This window comes from Branchiostoma lanceolatum, chromosome 14 (assembly GCF_035083965.1).
Source record: "Branchiostoma lanceolatum isolate klBraLanc5 chromosome 14, klBraLanc5.hap2, whole genome shotgun sequence".
Lineage (NCBI taxonomy): Eukaryota > Metazoa > Chordata > Leptocardii > Amphioxiformes > Branchiostomatidae > Branchiostoma > Branchiostoma lanceolatum.
Window position 1 is genome coordinate 3,313,489 of NC_089735.1, and position 15,691 is coordinate 3,329,179.

General features: G+C 43.3%; 1 long non-coding RNA gene across 1 annotated transcript; it reads right to left on the reverse strand.

Annotated features, from left to right (window-relative positions):
- Positions 1 to 3,714: 3,714 nt before the first annotated feature.
- LOC136448545 (uncharacterized) lies at positions 3,715 to 7,042 on the reverse strand. Its single transcript, XR_010757894.1, has 2 exons — positions 6,869 to 7,042; positions 3,715 to 4,617 (listed from the first exon to the last, which is right to left on the reverse strand). It is a non-coding gene; the product is annotated as an uncharacterized lncRNA (long non-coding RNA).
- Positions 7,043 to 15,691: the final 8,649 nt, after the last annotated feature.

The window sequence follows — 15,691 nt, forward strand, 5'->3', positions numbered from 1 at the left end:
TTTTCACAGAGGTTTTTTGGTGGGAGGCATGATGTTCAGCACGTTCTTGTGATACTAGATCAACTGGGATGCGCAAACCCTTTTCAAAGCTAGAATACTAGATTCGGTGAACTCCCTGACACACTCCGGACAGTACGAAATCGGACACCACGTAAAAGTAGGTCATCTGTCATCGACAGCTGAATGCCTGGATGCCAGAGGTGCTAATGAGGTATCAAGTTTGAAAAAGTGACAGGAGGGCATCCACAGAGTTGGCCGGACGGATTCCTGAAATGCCTGTGGAATTCTGGGGATTCTTGCAAATCGGGCCTAAAATATACTATTAAGCTTGCCCCTCAGGCTTCGCTAAAAACTGGGCATAAGAGGCGGTGTTTCGGAGGATCATGAATTGCCTTTTATCGGCCCCACCTGATATAACAAGAATTTCAGACGAAAGCGTGTTTATTACTGTCAGGATTAGGTAGGAAAGTTTCGTCATCCGAGCGCTAGGTCGGACGTGTACGCATTTTGCTATGACTATGAGTGATACGGTCAGGCGCTGGCGGTGCAACAGCGGCCCCGTGCGGATAGTGGGTACCTGCAGTTTAAAATGCGATAAATATTGTTGTCATGTTTATATTTGGTCGAATCTTTTTTGCTGCATGACGAACACGTGTGCTTCCAACAGAAAGTAAAACATCTCCAGATTTTGTTTTTGTTTTCTAGATTTTTAGTCATAAAGTTGCGTATTTCAACGTTGATTCCAACGGAACAGCCTAACACAGGAATGAGACCTTTAACAAGTCAACGGAACTGGAAATATTTTCGTTTTACTCAGTGAGTTCACATCATCAGATGTGTATGGGAGATGTTGAAGTTGCCACGCTCATTACGCCCCCCCCCCATACACCTGGTAATCATGGATAATGGACAGCTGTCAGGTGCGGGTAGAAGAAAATGATTTCCCCATGGTTTAAGTTAAAATCCTCCCACACCATTATTGATGTATAGGGCGGTGCCCATCTCCGTTTCATAGCCCTGGGCCACACTTGTGGTGCAATCACTGTAGCAGGGGGCTAGTCCACTGGCAGTGAAGTGTGTTTAACTTCCATACTGTTTCAGAAGTATGTACCATTTTTATGAAGTCTTTGGTATGACTCAATGCGCCTCTTGTCCAGAAGTGCCCTAACCCGGGGCTTGAACCCGGGCCTTCTGGTCCAAGTAATTTGAACCAGATGTGGTGAGAGGCAGAAAGCGCAGACCACTACACCACAGGGACACCCTCCCCATGGTTTGCTCGGGCGTTTACATTAAGATACATGCGCATCTATCCCGGCTTCGCTTTCCGCTGCACCGAGCGGCATCAGTACGTTGGCAGAACGTAATGCGTGCACGGTAATTAGCCTGCTATCAAAACCTATCATAACTGCCAAATCTCTTTTTATTTGTTCTCTTTAGTCAACGTTGCATCGGAGTAACAGCCGTTGCAAAAGATATGTCTTTGGACAAAACTGAATGAACCTATATGCGGTAAGTAATCAGGGCTATCAGAAAATTGCGCGTAATTAAAGGAAAAGAAACGCCCGACAGTGTCTGTAACTCTTACCTGTAGCATTACCTTTATGGCGTTATAGAATTCTAATCTCCAAGCAGATCTCCACGGGGGCAAAGTCGTATCAGCCAGCCAGAGAAGCTCCAGCCAGCCCCTGTAGTCTTAGATATCAATAGGATTCTACAGGATGACTTTTAGAAATAAATGCACGGAGAGAGAAATATTCTTCATTTGTGTAATCTCCAAGCAGATCGTTCCGGTGGTAGACTCTTGATGTACTCCCCGGTGGCCTACTGGGCACTGTCGTTGCCTATAGGACTATTCTCCAAGCGGAATGTAACATTTACTTGGAGATTACATTTGTTAGCGAATGGCTCTTGTTGAGCTTTGATGCTGTATCTAGTCTCTGATGAAGGAAGGCTTTGAAACGATACCATTAGCTCCCTTTGTGATTCCCCATAGTAACACAATGCTTTTACTTGTTACATGACATTTAGGTCAACTCCACCGCAGCAGGATATAGCGGATCAGTGATGTATTACTGGATTGTTTTGAAGAAACTGCCACTTAGACTCCTGGGCCGAAGTGACTTGATCACATGCATGAAATCAGCACACGCATCAATTTTCGTTAGTTTCCATTGTACTGTAAATCATACAAAGAAGCTGCAATATGAGCAAATATATGCCGTAAATTGCAACAAAAAGATACATATTGGGAAACGGATACAAATGAGCAAAGTCTTCCAAAGATGTGAAAGAATAAGAATTTGTTATTTGGTATACCATGTTCTTGGTGTTCAGTCATTTCCTCAACCTTCCTGACCACTTACATTTCATAACGAAGGCAACTTTTTAAAAGTTTTCATTTTAGCATTTTTCTGGGGATGCCCAGAGGGCAGAGGGTGTCATCCGTATGATCAACTCAGTACGGCCTTACTGGACCCGCGGCACGCTGGCGGCGTCGCTGCGGCCGATCGAAATGACAAAGCACTCAACGAATTTCATCGACAAAAAAGGAATATTTTTAAGCTCTGTGTGTTTTGTTGTCTTTTTGGTCATACTTGTACGTTTTGAATGATATTCCCATTATCAAGTCAAGGGTAACACAAATCCACTTTAGGACGCAGCGACGCCGCCAGCGTGCCGCGGGTCCAGTGAGAGGGGGGCTTAAGCAACGTCGTGTCGGTGACTATGACCCGGTGTCACGCCACGAATGGACTTCCACATCTTTCATCCAATCCTAGTCTTGTGAACTGCAATCTTTCCTTTGACCGTTTCTGCTCTGTAATAAGAAACGGGACTTCAAAGCGATGGTGTTACTGAGTGTACATCAAGGGGGGCATGCATGTCTCGGCAGTACAAATCTGTTAATGCGTCGGTGGGACGTCTGAAACACTGTTACGGTGCATCCACAGCATTAAAGGTTTGAGTGGTGATCTTAAGCACCCCCCTCTCACTGGACCCACGACACGCTGGCGGCGTCGCTGCGTCCTAAACTGGATTTGTGTTACCCTTGACTTTATATTAGGAATATCATTCAAAATGTACAAGTATGACCAAAAAGACAACAAGGCACACAAAGCTTTAAAATATTCCTTTTTTGTCGATGAAATTTGTTGAGTGCTCTGTCAATTCGATCGGCCGCAGTGACGCCGCCAGCGTGCCGCGGGTCCAGTGAGAGGAGGGCTTTAGGGCCCTGTCACACTTGTGCGTATATTCAAGTGCGTATGAGCTGCGCATCAATATTTCTTTGTACAGATTGCGATTAAGAAGTTGTTTTTCACTTTGACCTACCGTTGTGCAGCCTGCTTATCGAACCAAAGAAATGACTTCTTCGGCTGCAAACTTAACCTAAACCAAAAACATGTTAATACGGAACGCCTGCGGACTTGTGTATACGCACTAGTGTGACAGGGGGCTTTATCGAATAGCCAGCGATTACCACCATCCCAAGCAGATACGGGGCCCAAGCAGATACGGGGCTCAAGCAGATACACCCCCCCCCAAAAAAAAAAAATAATTGAAAAAAAATCGCCAGTAAAACGCTAGTCCCATTATAAGACTGCCCTTAACAGTCCGCCAAAGCATAAAGGACCAATGAGTTAATGTACTAATGGGTCTCTGTGGACATTAAGCCTCGATGGAATTGTCAATGGAAAAAATAACGAAAACAATGCAATATTCCGTCGCATCATTTATTGAATCGAGTTGTGTTTGAACACATTATATTCTTTAGCTTCCTGTATTTTCCCCGGACGAAGTTTTTGGCTACCTTCATCGTAGCTCCTCTTGAAACTTTACAGGTATTCGTACATTTCTATCTAAGTTCAAAGGTCCTTCCAAGTTCAAAGACTCTACTTTTGATCCTGTGCTGACGTCATAATGAAATCAAGATTGCTGTCTAACCACAACTTGCTTGAAAAAAATTCATATGAAAAGAAAGAAAAAAAACACATTTCGGCTATTCCTTTTGCTTCATTCACTTCGTCTTATTGTTCATTTCTTGATTTCTGTCACTGCAGAGAGGTTACTTATCGTTTGCCAGGTAGCGCCAGAGACGGGGCTCTTCTCGATAACGCGGATTTGCTCGGGAAAGCCCAAACCTCTGGAACTAGGTCGTCCTGCGTCTCCTCACCCCTTTTCCCAGGAAGAGCGAACGGTGCTCTCTTTTCCAGGACATCCCAGGACAGTCGCTTTCCTGGAAGAGCGAACGGTGCTTTCTTTTCCGGGACTTTCCAGGACATTCTCTTTCCCGGGAAGCCAAAGAGCGGGACTCCCCTTCTTCTGACGGACCTTTCCAGTATCGCGTAGTCGTCCCCGTGCGGTCGCGTCGTGGGTTCGGCTCTTTTCCCGGGAAGCCCCAGGGGCGCCCGCCGGTCGTACTGACGGAACGACTCCGTCCTGTCCGGGAGGAGGGACTGCAGGAGCTCCCGCCATATTTGTTTCCAGTTTACGGCGTTGTCTCCTGTACGGTAGACGTCTTCATGGTCGTGTGCAGGGAGCTTCTCTGACTCGACTAGTACCGAACACGATAGAGCCACGAGGAGAGAGAACGCCAGCGGACCTGTCATTTCTGTCGTTGATCTGAAATACAAGAAAATTTATTTATTTATTTATCTATTCATTGAATTTCCAGACGGCTGGGTGCCCCATTTAAGATGATACTTGTCGTGTAAAATGGTAAAGAAAAAGATAGTCACATAGCTTTTTGAGGCTTTTACAATGGGGGTCTTACGTATTGCTACCGTGTTCATTTTCATAATTCATGAGGAAATGCTACAATAGACTTCTTTGCTAAGATAAGACTCTCATACTTTGAACAACTTGTGTTATTTGGGTAGAGAAGATAATCAACTGACATAATTCATGCAAATGAGGTCCTTGTCTTGATCATTATCATAATGGCCGAATGAAATCACCTGCAATGGAGGCTATGATCATTATGTAAAAGACTACTTGAACATTTTCCCTTCGAAGTCGATGGGTCTCCGAGGACTAGGGTAAAAATACTGGTATAACGACGCGCCCTGATCACAACTATCTAAAGGAATCACACCCTGTAGACTCCTTGGTCCATATTCTTATCGAGATAAGAAGCCGGCAGGACTGGGCATTTAGCTTTGTGGAACAACAAGGACGCCTTAACATGTACTGCATCTCAGGAACATCATTTTCCATAAGCCCAAACTCCCAAGGTACAAATCAGGCCTGGAAAGTAAAGTCTTACCAAAGATAAAGCAAGCGCCCCTCAATGAGAAGAAGCGCACAGCTTTTTCGATGCAATTATTCTCCAAGCAGATGTTCGACTCCGTCTTTTTAGGCGTTCTTATCAGGCTTTATACTCTTTCTCAGGTTTTTGGTTTGCTGGTGGATGAAAATAAAACCTGGTAACATAGAGAACGCCCTACTCTCCAATTATGGCCAAGCACAGGTTCGGCTCCGACTGGGTTTTGACGAGTTTTAGTCGTTTTTTAGCCTTGGCTTGGTGACATTAAAAAAAACGGAATAGAAAGCCCGACAGAAACGCGTAAAACACGTCAAAAACCAGCCGGAGCCGAACCTCCGCTCGGAGAGTATTGTGCAAAGCGAGTTTGCTATGGCTGCAAATGAAACAGAGGGCCCGGGCACGAAAACGGGCGCCCCATTGCTAAACTACAAATCCTTCTGTTCCAGTTCAGATTGAGATACATGTAGGTGGTGCGCCACGCGACCGCTGAATGGTTATTGCACACATTGATTACTCTCTATGACATCTAAAGCCCCTGTCAAATTACTTCATCGGCTGCAAACTTAATCTAAACCAAAATCATGTCCATACGCAACTCATGCGGGCTTGCATATACGCACAAGTGTGACAGGGGCTTAGCGTATCAGTACTATTTGTATGATTTGCAAAAACACAATTTCACTCGCTGCCAATTTCTGAAACTGCTAGCGCTACTTGGGAAGGACCACTATTTGCCCAATCGTGTTAAACTTGGTCGAAGGACGTGCATTTGATGAAGTCAATCCATAAGACAATTCTGAGAAACCTGACTTGGCCGGCGCCTTAGGGAGGGTTTGTCTCCGTATTTCATTCGACAGTTATGTCTTCACAGCAGGCGAACGGTACTTGAGGATTTCCCCCATATACCGTTCGTTCAATTCGTTCAGTGGCACACAGGGAAGCAAGTTTCCTTGCTGTTTCAGTAGCAGGGTATATCTTTACAGGGAGGGATTGCTAGTCCTTCCGTCTAACTTGCTCGAGGCACCTCTTCTAACACGGGACCCCCATTTTACGTCCCTTCCGAATGACAGGTGCAGCCCCAACCGAGATGTCCTGTCCCAGGATTGAACTGGGGTCTCCCTTCCAAAATACCGTGCACTGAGAAAATTCGTCGATATCCGGTGAAGCTGGTGTGTTATACCGGCTATATATATATATATACATAGATACAGAAGGTCCCGCTCACTTTCCGTTCTTAAAAAGGAGTTTACAAGCGTTCATGGCGTCCAGTATTGTTCTATCCTTAAAAAGAATTCTGCCCAAGATGACCACTTCTCTTTCCGTTGAAGTACAGATCTTGCTCAGTGTTATTGAAGAAATGTAAATGAAACGTCGACCATTTCCAAAATCTTGCTTGAGTAACTAATACCTATCGTTATCGCATTACTTGGATGGCTCACCTTCATTGACGTCTCTTTCCTTCGCTTATTTCTTTCCGACACACTGATAAGAGGCATCTTACACGCACATCGTAATGCTAATCCTACTTTACCCAGTCATAGTGGCCCACTAAGAACAAGAATCAAGGATACAGCAGTAGACTTAAACGGCTTTATCTGTTTTTCTTACCTCGAGCTTACTGCGCACTTCGGAGCTCAGCACTTCGGACGAGGAGGGCGGTGGGTTGATCTGGACTTCTCCCTGTAGCGTCTCCTCGATACTGAAGGACCAACCCTCTTGTCGCCTCCTTATAAAGGGTGCAGCACTCCGCTATGCTGAACAGCTCTGAGCCGCGTGGGACGTCACATTAAAGGAGGAGAGACGAAAGAGTAGGCTGTTCTGACGTCGTCATGACACAGTTCTAGTCACATGACTCTCCACAATCCGGAAGTTTCGCCGTCACACAAAAGTTGTATGGAGAGTTGTTACGAGAAATGACATACATACATCTGGGCACCCCTGGAAAAGATCAGGTCTTCACTTCCGCTCCAGCACCGCACAGAGAGTACGTACACACAGTGGTCCATTTTATTATTAAAGGAAAAAAAATAAATTGGGCCCTTTGAGACATTTGGGATACGAATAGCTGAAGCATACAATGGGATACTCGCTACAAGCAGAGCGGACCACACCTGTCGAGAATAAGTGGATGAGAAGCGATTTCCCAATTACGTCCAATTTAACGGCGGACGCCACCTGCCTCGTCCTGGCTGTAAAAGTTTTGAGAGTTTTTTTTTTTAAAATTCAAAATAACAGAAAGACGAGGACAAAGTGACGCCAGACTCAAGTTGTGAAACTTATCTTGCCAGCGCCAGTCAACAAAAATAAATATATAGATATAAGGTTAAATTGAAGTGACCCGGTATCCCCCACCCGCACCTATATCAAATTATCAACTCACTTTCTTCTCAATTACACACTTTCTATGTATGATTGGTGACTTCTATATGGAGAGGGTTGCCCGTGACAGAGTACGGAAAGCGTGTCCAGGCCGTTGTATGATATATCACAGCCTGCTGGCCGCCATGCTTATAAACGGATGTCAGAATCTTTCGTGGCAACAGTCTTTTAATAGAACACACGTCGAGGAAGGTCACACATAGAGTACGTTAAAGAACCCACCACACTTATCGAAAAGAGTAGGGGTCCTTCCCGATGTGAGTGGATCAACTATGATAGTCTCTAGGTTGACGTCATCAAAGGGTGATATAGAACACAGCCAGGGGTCATGTTCTCTGCCTTACACTTTTCACGTTAAAGATTGCAGTAACGATTTCGATCAGCTACTGTCCAGCACAACATGGTCTCCAAGACTCGAGAACACCGCAACACTCTTTCCGGACTTTTCAAGCAACGCCTGTTCTTCAAAGCACAGTCCGATTCCTCTCCAAGCAGAGGAGGGGTTCCGGCTGGTTTTTGACGTGATTTTGGCGTTTTTGTAGGGATTTCTACTTTGTCATTACATGTTTGCGTAGCAAAACCTTTGTTGGATCCGTTGGCATGTGTGGTGGCCGCCATCTTGATTTTGTGACGTCGCAGGGTAGCCATACCATTTCATTGAAGGGGTGTTTTTGGGGTCGCTAGCGTTCTCTCTATTTTTAACAAATCGGCACACAACTATCACACATACAACTCAAATAAAAAGAAAAATTCAATACCAATTCATATTTATAAAAAGACCCCGTAATCGCTAAACTAACATAGCAAACCTGAAGTATATGTAGCACAAATACTTAACTCTAGTGTTTTTTTGTCTCTATAAACCCCCCAATGAAAACGCCTAAAAACACGTAAGAAAACAGCCGGAAACCCTCCACTGCTTGGAAAGCACAGTCCGATGCCTAACGGTATTAATTTAAAATGTTGGCGGGTTTAACGATCTCGCAGCCGCCCCGCCAATTTGGTAACTGTTGTACCACCGGGATCACGTCAGTCCGTGGGGTGATGCTGGTTTAATGAGATTGATACTGGTACTTCAGCATACTCTCCAAGCAGAGGAGGGGTTCCGGCTGGTTTTTGACGTGTTTTTAGGCGTTTTTGTAGGGCTTTCTACTCTGCCATGTTTTTTCTCTCCAAACCAAAACATGACAAATTAGAAAGCCCGACAAAAACGCCTAAAACACGTCAAAAACCAGCCGGAACCCCTCCTCTGCTCGGAGAGTACTTCATCATTCACTGGTCTGATATGCGACATAAGCTGCCAGAGGAGAGAACATGTTTGTTTGTTTGTTTGTTTGTTTGTTTATTTTCTTTGCACGAAAAGAAAATACACAATACGATGCAATAGATTTAAAAAAAAAAACATGTGCAGGAGGAGGGAAAATGTGTATATAGCTTATACAGTAGAAACCAGTTAATTGCAATACGCTTTGTTGCAAAAACCGGCCAACTGCAAAGGATTGTGAAATCCCAAACCGTTTCCCATAAGCACCATTGTTTACCGAACCCCATATACGCAAAGCCTATCACCACAAAAACCGGCTAATCTGCAAAAAATGTCAAGTTGCAGCACAAATTGAACCTACTGTACTTATTCCTCTATACTAATCACAAAAAGTCAAAATCGATAAATGATATAGCAAAGTAATACATAGAATGCGATAACGATAGATGACAATGCTCAAATTATTGATGGTGCGAATTAAGATAAGATAGGAACTAAACAACATGCCAACAAGGAACACAGCGCTAGCCAGGTAAAGGTAAAGTAAGTAAAAGGTAAAGTATCGGATGATGAAGGATGAAACGGTGGCAACCTTCAGGCTGACAAATATCTAGAATAGCAGACAGGAAACTCTGAATAGTTATATTGAGAATTGTCAGTGCTCAAAAAAGGAGTGCTGGGGTCCGCATGTACGTAAAGAGCTTAGCCAGATGTGCAATTTAAGAAGGTAAAGCGACTTCAGACTGAGGACGAAGCGCGACGTTGTTTCGTCAGCTAGTAGTACTCTCCAAGCAGAGGTTCGTTGGGAGAAAATGGTGACGTTCTTATCACATGCCCATTTTTTGGGTCAAAATACGGGGCATATGTAGCCTGAGTACCAGCCTCCGTAGTGACCGCTGGCTAAAAAAAATTGCTCGCTAACCACGGAGTTAGCAAGCGATTTTTTTTGGAGCCAGTGGTCACTACGGAGGCTGGTACTCAGGCTAGGGCATATGATAAGAAGGTCACAATTCCCCCCCAACAACCTCTCCTTGGAAGGTGAGCTAGTAGTGCAGTGCGGTTTCTAGAATCTAGTCAAGCACGCTCAAGATTACCTGAGTAGAAGAGTGTCGCAGACATTAACGAACCAGGCTACTTTTACTGACGAAAGACAGCGATGCTGTCTGAAACGTCTGCCCAGTTGTTTGAGTAACAGTTACCGAATCTGCTACGTTTGCTTACGATGAAGTTTCAGACGGCTGATCGTATATCTAGAACAAGTAACAACCTTATCGCCATACAAAACACCATGACTAATTTAGAGCTCTCTCCAGTCATTCTGTCATTAGCCTCCCCGAGCTTCTGACTGGCATCAATCAACGGCTGATAACAACGACCGCTGGGAACCGAAAATCCGTCTAAATCGCCGAATACCGGAATATGGTACCGGGGTGGCCAAGACCCCAGTTGGTGACTAAGCATTCGTCTGTTCATCACTTACGGAGAAGCCTTGTTTCGTGCCGACAATCAGGAACTCAGTATTGCCCTTTCGGAAGTAGCTCGAACGTTATTAAGACAAAGCTCAGTTTGATGTCAGACCGCGACCTGATTCCGATGGCCGCCTGTCTATCTTATCAGAGCATCTCATCGTAAAGGGGCATACAGTTTGAAATAATTGCCCCCCACATGTCCACTAGACCACTGTGGCATACTAGGCAAAACGCATACAAGGTCAATTTTGATTTCACGTATCTTTATTATTCATAACCGTTACGTGGCACGCATCTGTAACAATGTGACTTGGCCATTCTACAAATCTACATTTAGGTGGTTGAACTATATGTCCGAACAGAGATAGATACAGCTGAGTATCTTGACTCAGTGAAATCTGTATTCACATACTACTGTAAAATGTAAATGCAGAACTGTTCGCGGTGGTTTAATGTTCGCGGTTTTCGCGGCTACCGTTTCAACGCAAACATAAAACCACCGCGAACATTTTTGTCCAATAGTATGCAATACTGTAGCAGTATGTGACTATAGCGCTGCCGCAAACTTAAAACCACCACGAACACTCCATTTTCGCCTTAGCGCGAAATAAAAACCACGCGAACTTAAATGCATTTACACTTTTCGAAGAAACATCTGTGTCTGGTTTAAGACGAAGAGCATGTGGTCTTGTGACAACATATCCTTGGATCAAGCTTAATGAAAAATCATAATCGTCGCGATGGTTAGGTTTGACGTATACTTCATTACGCTTCTTCGGCTTTAAGCTGCGAAGTAAGACATGCCAAACTGAAGCCTTATCACAATCAAGAAGGCTTTAGTATCTTTACCTGTCTTGATCAAAATATCACCAGCTACTCTTAACTGTGGAGCCGAGGGGCCTAATGAAGAACGGGTTCAAACTTTTGAACCTTGCAATTGTTGGCTGGTTCTTCTTAATTTTCTTCAGATGATCACGGTAGCTACAACGCTGTTATCTGAATTGGATCTTTAACTTAGAATCGACGAAGGGCATTACAGATCCTTAATGTATAGGACTAATCTACTCCAGGGGATTCCCCTAATCGTTCGCCATGATTGCGGCCCCAAGCATTCGGGTCTGGTTTTCAGAAAAAATACCTTTCTTGCGCTTGGATGCGCACGGTCAACCATATAATACCGTTAGCCTGTTGGTGGATAGAAGAAGAGCACTCATATGACATTTGACTACAATGTGATTTCAAACTTAAGCGGTCATTTTAAAAGCAATGGAAGGTGAAATGCACTTTACTTGCCATTGCCCACATCATAGCACCGGAAGAGACAAACTATTTAACCTAGTCAGCAAAATCGTCCCCAGCTTTGTACGTCGCACAGACCTACAAAAAACTGTCTTTCTGTTAACACCAGCCAATGCATATATCTCCCAAAACGTAGGGAATTTCTAGCCCGTTGCAGGCTCTGAACCGGCTGCAACGGGGTCTAGGGAATTTCATATTCCACTGCACACAAAAAAGAAATCAAACCCAATAACAACTGTTTAGATTAGAAGTAGCGCTAGATGACGACTTACATTTTACGTTGTGTTAATTTCATTACTGTGTACTATACCTTATTATTATCATTATCTAATTCCCTTGTATTCTTGCAATTAGCCTCCGGGCATGAATTTGCAATAACGTTATTATTATCATCTATCCATATAATTGTTAAGACAATATCTTCTCAGGAATCCGGTGGTGGGAATGTGGACTGGACATCTGCTTGACGATCACAAGAGTTATCTGAAATGTCGAACGGAGGACTGTCACCGAGTGTTGTATTCGTGAAGCTTCTTACAACTTCACCATTGCCCGCATGCGACCATCAATGCAAAGGGAAGACAGACGCATACCAAGTACATGTTTGAGTATCATATCTCCAAGATTATGTCGGCAATATTGTGGTGATCTACCACTGCGCCATGGTGCCATTCAGCGACAACGATGTTCAGGTCTTAATCCGTGTTGGACTCATGGGCAACGTCAGAGTGACGCTAATGACAAGAAGGGGCGTCATCGATCTTCGGCATCCCGAACAGGTCGTGAAAGACCTAGCACAGGGTTAGAATAGGTTCCTATAAAGAGTAACATCCACGCGATAGTTGGCATCAAACAGCATCTTCAGAACGCACCGTGACAGATGTATGATGGATAAGCACTAGTTCTAACATATTACGGATTACTTTGCCTCATCACAACTAAGCGACTACGTCTTTTAGCCTGGGCGTAAGAGTGCCGGGGAGATTCCCAGAGCTATTGTAGATAAATCCTGCACAAGGTCCGCGGCGTCCCATCGCAATTATGCCGCGTTATCTCTGCCGACAAGAAGGGGAATACGACACGGGTTTGACCACGGGGAGCGCCAGTCGACGTGAAACTGCGGAGATGTCAGGCACAGCTTAATCCGGAGCCATGCGGGGGATGGATCCTCTCTCTGAGAGGAACATTAGATCGTCCTCTGGTGTCACTCTTTTGAGTTTTTGATTACTAAGTATCAACCGATGTCGAACATATTTCACAAAACGTTGCTGCTCATTTTCGCTGATGAAAATGTCCAGCTTTGATAAAACGTAGAATACTAGAAATGTACTTGGGAAGCCTGGTGTCACTCTTTCGAGTTTTTAACGACTATAGCTAGTATCAACCAATGCCGAACATATTTCAAAAACGTGTGTCGCTGCTCATTTTCGATGATGAAAATGTCCAGCTTTGATAAAACGTAGAATACTAGAAATGTACTTTTGAAGCCTGGTGTCACTCTTCCGGGTTTTTGATGTCTCATATCAACCGATGCCGAACATATTTCACAAAACGTACGCCGCTGCTCATTTTCGATAGTGAAAATGCCCAGCTTTGATAATACGTAGAATACTAGAAATGTACTTGGGAAGCCTGGTGACACTCTTCCGGGTTTTTGATGACAAGTATCAACCGATGCCGAACATATTTCATAAAACGTACGCCGCTGCTCATTTTCGATAGTGAAAATGTCCAGCTTTGATAAAACGTAGAAATGTACTTGTTGTTTGGATCGTCCTCTGGATCCCTGATGTCACTCGTTCGAGTTTTTGATGTCTCATATCAACCGGTGCCTATCATATTTCAAGAACGTATAGTGCTGCTCATTTCGATGGTGAAAATGTCCAGCTTTGATAAAACGTAGAAATGCACTTGTTGTTTGTAGAGATCGTCTTCTGGAAGCCTGGTGTCAGTATTTGATTTTTGATGACTCGTTTTCAGGCGATGCCGAACACATTTCAAAAACGTACGCGTATTGTACTGCTCAATTTCGATAATGGGAATGTCCAGCTTAGATAAAATGAGGAAATGCTTTTGTTGTCGTGGAAAAAGTAGATAAATTACATAATTATACAATTTCTTACATCAGTTACTACGCGTAGATATTTTAGATCGTCCGAGTACATTTTATTTCATTTATAAAAGGAGTATAATGTACATTCTAGACATCCAGGTAATAAGATACGCCAAAAATAGTTACTCAAGCAACTGGATAAAACTTTGAAACTTTTGAAATGTGCTTCAAAATGTCATTCAGTTGCTTGTAACTATTTTTTGGCGTAATATAATATACATAATGTATTAAAAGTAACACACTCAAATTGAACGGGAAGAGAGAAAATATGATGTCTCGCGTGCCACAAGTTGATGTACTGATGTAATTGAAATGAATAAAGAAAGATGATGCCATGTCTGTGACCGGTTGCTGAACTCCTAGGTAATTGAAATGAATAAAGAAAGATGATGCCATGTCTGTGACCGGTTGCTGAACTCCTAGGTCGCATCTTGTCTGTAGGATCGGACCCTGTAGATCCTTATCACCGCCTTTTTATAGCTGTATATGACCTCACTGGAGTATTCAAAGGGCACAAGAGAATTTGCTCCATGTCTTCCAAAGACAACACCCTCTATCAAGTCTCACGTAGAGGTATAGCGAGTAAGATTGTCATAAACTACAAGGTGTTAAATCTCTTGGTGGCTTTCCCTTGCGGTCGGAAATGGAATTTGTAAGCTGCTATTGAACGTTTGGCAAGTACATGTGGTAGATATTGACACTTAAGTTGAAATTTGATACATGTAGTAGATATTGACACTTTAGTTGAGATTTAGTACATGTAGTAGATATTGACACTTTAGTTGAGATTTAATACATGTAGTACATACATATACACTTTAGTTGAGATTTAGTACATGTAGTAGATATTGACACTTTTGTTGAGATCTAGTACATGTAGTAGATATTGACACTTTAGTTGAGATTTAGTACATGTAGTATATATATACAGTTAAATTGAGATTTAGTACATGTAGTAGATATTGACACTTTAGTTGAGATTTAGTACATGTAGTAGATATTGACACTTTAGTTGAGATTTAGTACATGTAGTATATATATACAGTTAAGTTGAGATTTAGTACATGTAGTAGATATTGACACTTTAGTTGAGATTTAGTACATGTGGTAGATATGGACACTTTAGTTGAGATTTGTAGATGTACCTCGAGAACTCTAAAAAAAATAAAAAGAGTGGCAAAGTTCATACTTCGCAAACGATCATTCCCTCTCGCCAACACTTGGATATAGAAAGCAGCACATTGTATGCAGTTAACGTTACATCTTGTTTTTGAATGACCATGATAACTAATGATACATATTTGGCTTTCCGCGCCGAGCCAAAGAGGCATCTCACAGACATTCAACGCATTGCTGTTCAGCTGTTCAGCAATTGTGGCTCTTTGTGAAATGGCATATATCCGCCGGCACACTTATGTTTGACATATGCCTATTCATTTGTAGTCAGGTTTCCATAGTCTGTTCGTAAATGTCAATTCGGGGTGTTTTATTCGTCCCGTCTCCATTTTCTCCAACGTTATCATTACATTTCATCCATTTCAGTCCTGGAATGCACCGAGAGCACCCTTCCATTTATGACGTGTAAAGGCCACATGTTTTCTCGCCCACCCCTGTTGTATCCACACGTTATTCAGTCAAGCAGTGCGTCAAGGTCAACTTAAAAGACCGGTCCATTACCGTACATGTAAAGAACCGGACCTATGGGGGGAAACAGCGACGCGCCGAACTGAAAATAGATAAAAGTCCAAGACTGGTGAAACGCCAGGAAACACTTCGTGTCGTTTAGATGTGAGAAATGATATTTTTTTTCTTTCAAGTTGAGCCCCGTGACGTCCTGTCTAACATATCCCATTATCATCGCGGATTATCACTGTGAAACGAAGGGAAACCTTTTAAGACTGAGATGA